We start from the raw sequence: 13,444 nt of genomic DNA on the forward strand, positions 1-13,444 counted from the left end.
GAGAATTGTTGATGCAGTGTGACCTGATAATATTGCCTAGTAGAGTCATGTAGGTGTTGAATATGGTCAGGCTGAGAGATGAAACTTAAGGGAGAGTTTTGGGTTGAAGTTGATGTAGATAGTTGTGATTTTGTTACTGAAGAATTCTTGTAGCGGTTCATATTTAGTTTTAATGGGAATAAGGAGTTTAGCTTAGCCTTCAGGCTTGCAGGCCTGTGTCCCCGTCACCTAGTGACTTTTAACCTACTTAACTTGCTCTGTTTATAGTTAGTAAAATGTTTTGATTTTACGTTATCAGTGCCACTCTGTGAAGGCATCACTATCAGCATCAAAGTGAAGGGAGATGTGTTGGTATTCACATCATATTCCTTTCCCACTTACGTGTGACAGGAACATATTGTACTTTTGGATGGAATTGTTTCTATAATTGCCACCAAAAGCATGCCTCCTGATCCATTGTTTGGGAACATTCCTGTGTCAGGGGTCCTACAAGATCTATATAAATACATCTCACACAGACAAGGTTATCAGAGAGATTCCTACCAGATGCTATTCACGCCATCTATGCTGCACGTCGCCTTGATGCAGACCCATCCTCCTGTCACCACGAAGTCTGATATAGAGACCTCATTCCAAGGAAACAAGGGTTGTGGGGCCCTTCTCTGGACCTGGTACTGGTAGATAAGGTTTATCACACCTAGCTCTCATTAGGTTAGAGATTAGGTTCTCTATGCTAGGGTTTTAGGGATTTTACAGTTTCATGTTTTTTGCAAGATGGTAGGGGTCTTTGTATTCACTACTCTCACATTTGTAATTCTGCTTCTTGCATCGTTCATTTCCCTAAGTATTGCAGCTCATGCATTTTACAGTAAATTGCAGTCTTTTTAATAAACCAATTGAAAACTTTCCTGCGTCTCCTTTATTGCCTGTGTGTGACTGAGAGTTGTTCCTAACATGAGAAAAGGGTAACTTCCGTTCCACCACGACTCCCCTGAGATGTTGAATTCTAGGTTCCATGCGTAAAGGCTACCAGAAATCACCTTTTGCTGTTTGGGGTTTTTGGTAAGGTACTGCCTGTGAGCCGGGAGGGTTGGGCGACAGTTGCGACTTGTTGTAGGATTGGCTTAGTCACCTGTAAACAAAAGTGCTGTCATCCCTAAATCAGCAGTCTCACCTAGGAGCGAGAGTCCAACTATGACATGGCGAACAACTATGGTGTTTTGCCACTAATTTACGGATGTCCTGAGTATCTCTGTCACACACACAACAGGTACCCTAAGTACCATTATAGGGAGACGTCTGCGGTCTTGGGGATAATCCACCTCTGCTGAACAGGGAGCACCTAACTAAGCTGTAGGTTGTTCAAGCTTGAACTCTTAAAAGGACTTTCTCCTCATTTGGTGTTCCTCTCTTTACCCATTATTCAACATGGCTAACACCATTGACATTCCAGAAAATGCTAGACATGCATTAACACTACATCTAATAGCGCATGGCTTGAAAGATGAGGGCGGGGATGTTACCTTCATAGTGGAAGCATATGAAGGTTACCAAACAGAAACATTCTCTTCCTGGGTCACCTTTCCTGAGGAAGACAATATAACATATACATTCAACACATATGAAGTAGCGAACGCATCCATATGGTACCCAGCATACCAGTAATACCTATTACCTATGAAGGACACCAGAACTGGTTTAATGGCGCCCTACCACATGTAATACAATCCATGAGATTAGATCCCTTAAGTAACGACAGACCAACGAGGCCAGTGTTTGCCACATATTCACCACACTCAGGTGTACAAAACATGCAGGCAGCTGATCTGTGCAATCTTTACAATGAGCTAGTAACATTATATAGATGACTTGTTCAGTTCATATTGCGAACTTTGAACACAACACCAGCGCACCCAGCACCACCAGCACCAGCTGGATACCAATTGGCCATTACTGGGATTAACCCACAAACAGTACATTCTATCATGGGCAAGGTGCCCACGGAGTAAGAGAAAATACCATTCTGGACAGCACAAAAAACGAATGAACTGGAAGCTGTGTTTCCCCATCCGAGACCAAAGGGAAAACATAGAATTCTCACACTGTGCTTGCCATTTGGAATGGTTCCCACAGTGGATGACTGCACCACATGAGGTACCCCTACACTTGCCAATTTACTGGAAGTGTTGAAACAAATTCAAAATGAGCTGCTCCAGCCCTGGATTTGGGGTTGAAACTGATGCGTAACTTCGACACAGTCTCTATGATCATACTCAGTGACATTAAAGGGGAAGGGGTAGCGTTGGCAAAAAACCAGAGGCTTCAGGAGATTCCACAGTTGGAACAGGAGATCAACTACCAAAAATTATTTCTGACACCTATACCTAGTATAAGACAGAATAGTTTGGGGGTCAAGCCGAAGAAACCTGACATTCAGAGTATTACTCCTAGGGAAGGTACTAAACAAGCATAAGAGAGTTCTAAAGAGCTCTGGAGTAAGCAAAAACAAATTAAAGACAGACGAAGTCAGAGAGCAGATTCTCTGCACCTGGAAAACTCTGGAAGGAGATATAATTTCAGAAATAGAGAAAATATAAAAGCTCCTGACAGATATACTGATTCACGTCACTCTTGTTTCTTTCAGGACACACCGATTAGGTGTAGCAAGAGAGTGTGCCGGTCAGAGCAATGTCCTGACTACCTGAAATAGAAGAAGGACTTACAATGGTCTTCAGACAAGAAAGAAGAAAAATACCCACAACAAAAGACACAATTAAAAAAAAAAAGTGGCAGCAATTTCAATTAAACATGTCAGCAAATTTGAGAACATTGCTGGAGAACAAGACGTGGGCAGTGACTCTGCTTGACAACGCAGCAGAAGTCACGATATGTCACTAGAGTCTGAAAGATCATCTGAACGCAACAGTAGCTAGCAACTTTCTTGCAGTTGAGACTGCGGACAAGTGTGTTCTCCCCCCAACAGGGTTTATGATGTAAATATCTAAAAAGAGGGAGACTCATTAGAGTACTCTTTTGGGATTAACTTAATTGTGATATCCTATTGACAGAAAGAGACTGGGCACCCAAGCACGTCTCTAAGCTCCCACATGGGGAAGATGTAATTTTGCCTTCAATCTCAGATCTTGTTCTGGAAGCGGTAAAGGAACCCTACGCTGTCGACTGGGCTTTGGTGCAAGCACCTGTGCTATACCGCAACCATGTAGGGTGGGATAGAGATTCCCCCTACCATGTAATACTGATTAGATCTACACCCCAGCCTCAGCCTCAATATCCTGTTAAACATGGGGTTAAAGCTCCGGTGAGGGAGATCCTTACTCAGCTTGAGTACCAGGGAGTAATTGTGCCCTGTGTCTCTGCAATGAATAACCCATTATTCTCCATTGCAAAACCAAATCATTCGTATAGAAGATTCTTAGACTGCAGACATTTAAACAGTCACACACGCACTTATGCGTAAAAAATACAAAACAACCTTGGAAATTTCAGATGTTTGTTTCTGCCAGAACTTAGCACATGAAAGCCGGGACCTGAGTGCTTTCTCATTTGGTTTACAAAAACACTTCTGTTGTTTGCCCCAAGACTACAAGAACAGCTCAGGGTTGTTCTCAGCCCGTGTAACATCAATATTGCATGATATGGATCCTGAGGCGTTGTCCTATGTGGATGACATCTATCTCACAGATGACGACCTCAACATTCATCTTGCCAGGGTCAATTGGATTGTTTTAGGATTCGTAGCCCTTAGCTACAAATTCAATTTCAAGAAAAGTAATATAGCCTTTCTCGGTGTATTTTTCCTGGGATATGAGCTATCAAACGAGGAGAAGAGCCTGGTGCCGCACTTTTTAGAAAAAAGTGCTTAACTCCAACCACCAACACAATCAAGAAACTGCAGTCTTTACTTAGCTTCTTTAACTTGGCAGAACTTACATGCCAGACTATACACAACGCATCATGCCATTCTTTGATTTAGTTTTCTCAGATTTCTTAAGCAAACACTGGACAATTGAATATCTTTAGAGGATTGAAGCAAGACATGCTAGAAGCAAAACACTTAAACACATCTGACAACAAAACAAATTTGGTCATCAGAATAATTGCTAGTGCCATTGGGTTTACCTGTGTCACCTTTAATGGAGGCAACATGGTGCCCATAGCATACAAATCTCATTTATACTCCAATGCGGAGCAACCCTTTGCACCCAGAGACAAAATTCTAACTGCTGTACAGATGGCTGTCATTAAGGAGAGACCACTTGCCAAAGGGAAACGCATTATTGTCATTACCCCGGAGCCAGCTTTAGAGGTTGTCACCAAAACAAGCATTCCCAACGCTAAAGCATTACATCCATGTGGAATTCAATTGCAACCTGATGGTGCATACAAATCCATCTTAGTTGCTGTAGATTCTTGTTCTGGATTCCTGTGGGTAGGGCCACAGTGGTTGGTTGATGCTCGATCTCATAAAAGACTTGCTGATCTTTATTGGTACATCTGCGGTTGCAGTATTCCATTCAGGCCAGGGACTTGCATTTGCCTCTAAGGCATTTAGGGACACCATGAGGATTATGGGTGTTGAACTCCATTACTCTTCACCCTCCTATCCTAAGGGTAATTCAGTCGTGGCGAGGATGACTCGAGATCTAAAGCACCACGGCTCCCCTGATATGTCACACTCTAGAGTCCATGTGTAAAGGCTGCCAGAAATCACCCTTTACTTTTTGGGGTTTTGGTATTGTACTGCTTGTGAGCCGGTAGGGTTAGGCCGACAGTTGTGACTTGTTGTAGGATTGACTTAGTCACCTACAAACAAAAGTGATATCATCCCTAAACCAGCAGTCTTGCCTAGGAGGGAGAGTCCAACTACGACATTCTAATAGGCTCTCACAAATGTCTTGGGAGGGAGTGATGCTGTTAGTGATGGATGCTGGTGCGGTGAAGTCCTTGATGATTGCAAAGATCTCTTTGCTGCTGTTGCATTCGGCTAGAGTCTTCTTCCTGGTTTCTCTGATTTGTTGATGGTAACTTCTTAGGGTCCCTCTGAACTGGTTCTCCATTTTCATTCCAGTTGTTACCAGTAGCGTTTGGTTGATTGAAATTCATTCATGTCCCAAATGGCCTGCTTCGGGTTCTCTTCGGGATCTCTTCTGGTGGTTATATTTGCAGGGTGCCAGGGAGTTGGTGCAGTCTGTGATTCACTTGTTGGATTGTTTGATGTTGCTAGTTACGTTTCTGGTGGGGTTGGGACAGTTCTTGCATAGGTTGTGGGACCAATCTGATTCTGTGATGCTGTTCCAACTGTAACTGGCCAGACCTTTAGTGGCAGATTTTTTGTGGTGAAGGATGTTGATTTGGAAGTGGTTAATGGCATGGTCATTCCAGGTGACAGTCATGGCTGTGGTGACTATGATGCCAATGACAAAGACTGGATCAAGGGTGTGCCTTGCGGTGTGGGTAGGTCAAGTGATGTCTTGTGTCAGCCCGAGTTTTCCCAGGCTTTCAAGTAGTGTGGCTGAGTTGGGGTTGGTCCAATCTTCCAGATGGAATTTGAAGTCATCCAGAAGAATGTATGCTTTGGAGTCATTGGTGAGGAGGGGAGTGAAATCTGTGATGTTGTTGGTGAAGTTTGCTTGTGTTCTGGGTGGCCTGTTGGCTAGGGTTCATTCAAGGTGAAAATTGCTGACGTTCGAAGCTTGAAGTCCAGTTACTCCATGAAAGGGGTTGCATTCTTTCTGGCTGTTGTGCAGCTGATTATTATGATTTCTCCTCTGGGTTTGTGCTGGAGGTCTTGTTGTGCGATTGTGTATCCTGCCGGGCAGCCTTCATGATGTCTGGTGTCTTTGTGGGGGTCAATCATTTCACCATGAGGAAGAGGAGATCCTGGTAGTCATCACTGCACAGTAGATCCCAGATTTCTGTGGCATGCTTGCTGAGCAGGCAGGTGTTGAGGAGCATGTGTGATAGTATTTCTTGGGGTGTGCACATGCTGGTGGGAATGGATGGTGTGCTAGGTGTGGGAGGAGTATTTGTTGGTGGTGCTTCTGTGGTCGGTGAGTTGCTGCACACAAAATAGCAGTAGGTACAGTAGAATGTCCCTCCTGTGTTGTGTGGCACACAAGCAGACTAGAGACTGGTGTCTTGGGTTGAGGCACTGGAGTAACTCTGCTGGGTACCTCTGGGGAGCGGTTGGAACAGGGTTTGTGGTTTTGTGGCCAGTCCAGGAACAGACAGGTGAAGACCGGCATGCCTTTGACATGCATTTGACTGCCATTAAGTAGGTCCTAGGATGAAGGAGAAGCACAGGGCTGTGGGAGGAGTTTAGCGGGAGTCCGTGAAGAAGCAGGAAGCACAGGAGGGCGCAGGTAAGAGAGGAGGAAGGAGGGAGAGGTGTGGGAGGTGGGAGAGTGGCACAGGAAGGGTACAAGAAGGAAAAGAGGAAAGTGGCACAAACAGATGATTCAAAAACTGCACAAAAGGTAACAAGAGGCACAACAGGACAGAGGCACAAAGAGATGGTGCAAGAGGAAAGCAGTAAAAGGAACTAACGGTGCGAGGACTGACAGAGAGATAGCACTGGAGGCGTGAGAAAGAGGCAGTAAAGGTTCAGATGACACATCAAGCTGAAGAGATGTCACAAAAGAAAAACAAGGGTCGGTGAGAGGCGGTAAAGACGTGAGTGGTGACAGAGAGATGGCACTGGAGGTGCAAGAAAGAGGCAGAGCAAGATATACGGACAGAGAGCAGGAGTGTGATGGAAAGAGTGAGAGGTCTAATGAGAGCAAGAGAATGAGGCAGATTCTTTGAGGTGCAGGAGCCAGTTTCCGAAAAGGCTTGGACTAATCGGAGGACTAGTCCCAGGTAAGCCCAGGGGGGCTGGGCAAAGAAACCTGCTTTAGGGTGGTCTGAGCTGCAGTCGCAATTAAGCAGGTCCTGGGGGAGGAAAGTGCAGGGGACAGTGGGCAGGGCTTACTGGGAGCACAGAAGGGAAAAGGTAAGGAGCAGGAGAGGAGGGTGATGGTGCGGAGGCAGGAAAGAAGTGCAGGAAGGGTGCCCATTCATGTAACCTCCAATAACTGGAAATTAGTATATGCCCAGGCTCTGAATAATCTACATAAATGTTTGGTTAATGTTTTTCTTTCTTCCCTGGAGACTATCTTATTATCCACATGAGGGTGCTAGGCTAAGAGCTGATAGGTGTCCTCTGGATCTGATATTGATTTAAGGTGACTTTAATGCTAAATGATTCAGTGATGTACTGTAGGATGACAAGCTACAAAAAGAAAATTAAATGTGGAATAACACTAGGCCTGTCCTCCACTATCCTGGCCTGGTGAGGAGAGACTTCAAGGTATTCACCCAAGCATATTCTAAGAACCGTTGCTCTCCCTCTCTTTGGGGTCACTGAAACTAAACATATAACATTGGGTAACAGCGCTTTCCCAAGTTCCAGGATTCCTTCCTTCCAACTCCCACCCATTGGACATCAGCTCGAAATCAAATCAATTAAAATTTGTGGAGAAATTTAAAACATTGATACTCACAGAGCAACAGGACTGATTCCTGAAAACATATTATGGTGGCCTAGTGCTTCTTCCCTCTTGTTTGGTATGATTGGTAGTATCAATATAGTCCTTCAGATGCCTTGGGGGTGCTGTACTGCCTACATGCAGGAAAGGTTCCTAAAACATTGTTTTTGACTAGGGGTTAATTTCAATTCCCAATTAAGATCAAAATCTCTTTACAAAATGGTTGCAGATTTGCCAGCGGCATTCTCTTACAAAACAATAAGGCTTCTAAATTAAGCACTGTCTACAATGTAGAATTTTATGTTTGCAACAGTGAAGGCAAAGAAGGCATTGAAAAGTGCACTATTATATTGTACTTTTATTGTCTTCTCCACCAACTTCAATAAAGCAGACCTCCTTCACATTACAGCATCGGCACACCTGCCCTACTGGGCTTTATTGAGAAGTAAATGTGGATAATACACGGTAGTGACCACTCTAAATAGTGCAGATGGTGTGATGTACTTACAACGACATCATCAAGTCCTTGGGCCATCAGTTTAAGGAACCAGTGGGGACACTGGCTCTAGAAACATGACAGTCCTGGGGCGTGGCTTCACAGGGAGTGGAGTGAGATGTACTCCATCTACTCTCCGGGTCCTTGCTGACTTTCCTGCACCGTGGTAGCGATATCCAAGCCCTCACTATAGGGGACACTGCTGAACCCCTACTGCTTCGGAGGACACTGTATTGACGCTTGATCGGCACCCCGGCACCCCAGCATCAGCACTGCAGACTGAGGAGCATGGTCACTCTGACCTATGCCACCAATTTGTGGAGCTGGACCCTAGGCGGGGTGCATCAGACGAGGGAGAGCCGTCCTTACCTGGTAGGAGACAAGTACTGCTATAGCTCAGAGGGTCCCGATGCACTTTGGTGCCTGGGGTTCTGTGATTGCGACTGTCAACCTCTCAGTTCTGCCGCTCACTGGCCATCATTTCCCCAGCACTAGGACTAGGCACCTGTACTTAAGCTTTGAGGCCTTTGAAGCCTGGGGCTGCAGGGACCGCCCTGAGTTATTGATGCTCCGGAGAGTGTTTGCTGAAGGGGCCTTGCAGACCTCACCAAGACATTGTGACACAGGCAGCTCCTCAACACTGTGCTGCAGCCTTCATATCAGGCCTGCTGGGAATCATCTGATGCAGCCCGAGGGATGTTGTGGGGCCTGAGGTGGGAGCACAGAGTACTGTGTTCCACGTTGGTGCTTAGACTCCTGTGATCATAGCAGCCAGCCTTTGTGTTCCACTACTCGCGCAGAGTCGCACTTCCCCTGTAAATCAGACTCGATCCTGAACTTGAGCCCTGCTGCCTGCTGAATCACAGGCGGTGGATGCGAATGCCAGGCCCTATTTGGACCCACCTGCTCCTCCTGGGTCTGGCCGATACAGGAGTTGCGTGCCCAGCTCCCCGCCAGCTTTTCAGTCCTTGCAGGTGGAGCCGATGGTCCTTTGGTGCGGCCTTCGACCATGGCGCAACCATTTTAAGGGAGAGGATGCCGTGAAATACAGAGCGGCAGACTGACCCCTTCTATGGAGGACCTAACTTGAGGCAGGGGCAGTCTGTGTAGGCCCGCTGCTGTGGCCCTCCTTCACATTACAGCATCTGCACACCTGCCCTGCACTATCTACATTGACTGCATCAGCGCACCATGCTGCGCTTTCTCCTCCATCTGTCGCTTCTCCAGGCAGCGACACGGGCCCCTTACCTGCTCCTTCAGCGATATCTTGTACCCATTGCCACACTATTGAGGCCCCCTGTGGGAGTTCTGGGCTCACAAGAGTCTATGTCAAACATTGAGGTCTCCTGCTGCACTAAGACTTTTGGCCATGCTTGCACTTGACCGTTTCAGTTGTGGCTTCTGATGATTTTTTAAAAAGTTTTAAGCAGAGGAACTTAACTTACCTTATCTCAGACATTGCATGGACAGACCTCACTCCTGGCCTTCTGCTCCCTGCAGTGACCCCAAGCACCAAAACACTTCCCCGGATCAAATGCACCCCTGCACTCTTTGGTTGCAATTGAACTTTGGTGCCCCCTGCTGATAATTGTACACCTTTACTGCGCCTTGCATCGGCGATGTACACCAGGACTCCTCTCATCCTCTGCAGGGCAACATACCAAAATTGGAGCCCATACTCTACCTGTGGGGCAGCCAAACAGTTGTCCATGTTGCAAGGGCACTCTGCCTGGATTGCATTGGGAGCAATGGCCTGAGTCCGTCTCACTGCTCATCACTTGTTGCCTTAGTGTTTTAATACCATGCTACCCAGCATGCTGCGTCCCAACTCAGCTAAAGACGTCCCAGTGCCATCCCTATGGTACAAGTCCTCTCCTGCAAACTCAGAAGAGATGCTGCATCCATCTCTGTCCATGCCTGGCAGCTCATTCACAGCTCCAGCAGTCCCTATCTCACAGGAGTACATGGAACATTTTTTGCAGGAGGTTCGGTCTGAACTTGGTGCCCTAAAAGATTCAAATCCTGCCTCAAAGGCATTCACCATGAATTATCTGAGATAGGGGGAAGTGTGGATGATCTGGAACAGTGGAAGCCCACTTTGAAGACCAAGAGATGCTATGGCGTTGTGTTGAGATGCTTGAAGATCAACAGACAGAGCTGCAAAGCAAACAGGAGGACTTGGAAAATAGGAATCGCTTAAATAAGGGATGCTTCTGGGGCATCCCTAAGGGAGCAGAGGGATGCCCTTAAAGGAGCAGAGGGTGACAACATCATGGCCTTTACCACTGAACTTCTACAAATGACATGAGGAGATAAAGAGGCTACCCTCCCGGTCCTACACAGGGCCCATTATATGGCATCGGCTCCTGGACATCCTAACCCCATCACTGACATTTTGACTCATGTCCACTTTTTCACAGAGAAAGAAACTATTCTATGTCCCCCCAGAAGCAATGCTGATCTAGTGTTCTGTGGCCACACCATCCAACTTTTTAACGACCTTTCTCCCATCACTTTACGTCATCGCCGATTCTTCAAGCCAATCACTGACAAACTGAGAGAGATGGAAATTGGATAACAATGGGGATATCCCTTTGCCTTGCTGTTCACCTGGGATGGCAAGCGGAGAGCCCAGTGCTCCATGACCACGGCAAAACAACTGCTGGGACTCACCGTTGATGCCCAAGACAGGGATGCATCACCATCTTGCACATCCCATAGACAGAGCCTGGGCCCTGTTTGGACCAAGGTGCAACCCTGACTCATGGACAGGCAGCAAAAGGAGACACAGTCCCAGGAGACAAAATGTGACATCATCCAGCATCTCCAGAGAATAAAAAAAGATCCCCCACCAACTCTAACTACGGCAAGCTCCCCATAGTGCATTCAATTCCTGCTGCTGCCCAATGGTCTTCCCCTTTGTTGTGGGGGCCCTAGCATGACCTGCAGACTTGACCAATGGTTGTGAGAAGTTGTTGTGACCTGGAAGTGGCCCTTGCTACACACCACTAGCTTTCAGTGAACTACTTCAAAGGCCAGCCCCCTCTGGTACGCACCTCAGCAGAGTTACTCAAGCAGAATCTGGACATACTTGTGCTCTTTTCTCACGGGAAGCAGATGACTATGTTATGCCCGTTAGCCTGCTGCTTTTGGTTTGTATTGTTTGTTTCCTCTCCTTAGGTCGACTTCCTCTAGAGACTGCAACTTACACATGTCTCAGGACAAGAAAAGCTTACTAATGTTCTTTGGGCAATAGGCCTCTACTTCGCTCATCACCTGCCCTGGCTTGTTAGATCACTCTGCTTTCTGAGGTATATGCAACCACCTTGTTCAGGAAACCGGGGGAGGGAGATGGCACACCAATTGGCCTTTCTATATCTCCTTGTTCTGTTCCCTTTCATCTCCTCTCCCCTTAGCAGCTACCCCTTGTAACACTTACCGATGGCAGTTACAAAGGACACTCTACTGCTTTCTGTAAACGCACAAGGCCTAAATTCAGCCAACAAGTGCATACAGGTGTGGAGTTACATACTGTGGCATGATCTAATCATTGTCCTCCTCCAAGAGACACACCTTCTGGGGGCTGACACACATCGAATGACTCACCCAAATTATCCTCTGCAATACTGGGCCTCCACTTTAAACAAAACATTGGGGTGGGTGTGTTCTTCAAGGCCGGATTCCACCCCGAGGTCTTGAGGGTGGTAAGAGATAGGGAGGGTCATTTTCTGCTGCTACAAATGCACAGGCACAAGGTGCTTCTTACACCTTTCAACATTTATGCCCCAAATCATGAACAAATCCCTAATTACAACGCATTCTGCATGGCCACCTAGCAGGAGTCGAGGGAGATTATGTTGTAGGGGGCGACTTCAATTTGGTATGGGATCCTCCTGATTTATACCATAGCACAGTCACATATCAGGAGACGAGTACTATGTCTGCCCACTGAAGAGGGACATCACAGACTTAGGTCTGGTGTTCGCCTGGCATTATAGCCATCCCGATACGCAGGACTACTCATTCTACTCTCATGTCCACACATTCTACTCAGACATTGATCATGAATTTATCACTCACTCCCTCCTTCACGATCTTGAGGCTCCGTCTACCTCTGATATCTGCCTCTTTAATCACATGCATGTAGAATTAGATTGGTCTGCCTTCATTGCATCCCACAGAAGTACGCTGTGCTGGCGATTAGCTCTGAGGCTCCTTTGGGATCCTGTGGATGTCGATGAGATCCGTAGAGGCATTACTGAATATTTTTAACTGAATGCCCTTCCTGATACACCACTGCATATGCTTTGGAATGGCTTCAAAGCTACCATTAGGGGGGCAATCTCCACAATAACTATTGCAAGAGGGTGGGAGGCACGCTTGGTGGAGTGGAACCTAGTGTGGGGATCAAAGCTCTGGAAAGCCATGACAAGCTCACTCCTACTTGGTGTAATAAAAGACAACTGGCCATGCTCTGTTGTCAAATGAAAGCTCATAGAACTAATAGAGCTGACCGTTCCCTTTTGGTTCTAAAGCAGAAGTTTCATGAGGAAGGTAACGAGGTGGGCATAATGCTAGTGCGGAGGCTTAGGCAAGCACGGACCAGTACTCATATTGCAAGATAGGGGTGGGAGGTCTCTGAACAGGACAAACAACGGGTTTTATTGAGCATTACCAGACTTTATTTGCCTGTGAAACTGTACCTCCTCTGCTGATAGAGCGATATCTGAGTGCCAGTGGCTGAGAACCCTCCATCCCCAACATGTGGAGCTTCTTGAAGCCCCTATCACTTTAGCAGAGCTCCGTGGGGCTATACAAGCTTTTCCCCTTGGGATGCCTCAAGGCCCTGATGGGCTACCTGTCCTCTTCTATCGATTATTTCTGCCTTACATTCTGGATTACCTGCTGAAGCTGTTTAACTCGTTCACACAGACCACAGGCCTCACGCCCACTTTGGGCACTATGAAGATATCCCTTATATCCGAGCCAGGGAAAGACCCCACTCTCTGTTCTTCATACCACTTGATAGCTCTCCTGAATACTGATGCAAAACTTTAAATGAAAATACTGGCTGCCAGGCTAGAATGCTACCTCCCAGGACTTATTGACCCTCATCAGGTGTGGTTTATTCATAATCGGCAGCATGTGGACAATGGTTGTCAGGTAGCTCACCCATTCAGGAAAAATCCCACTGCCACAATATCCCTGCGTGCCTTCTCTTGCTTGATGTGGAGAAGAACTTTGATAGAGTTAAATTGTCTTTTCTCAGAGCAGTCTTGGGCAAGGTGGACTTGGACTCGATGATGATAGATAAGATTGTGGCCTCTTATGTCGCTCTGACGGCTACCATCAGGATCAAAGGGCAACCCACAATACCTGTTGCTCTTATTATGGGTACAAG

The sequence above is a fragment of the Pleurodeles waltl genome, chromosome 6 (assembly GCF_031143425.1).
Source record: "Pleurodeles waltl isolate 20211129_DDA chromosome 6, aPleWal1.hap1.20221129, whole genome shotgun sequence".
NCBI classification, from domain to species: Eukaryota; Metazoa; Chordata; class Amphibia; order Caudata; family Salamandridae; genus Pleurodeles; species Pleurodeles waltl.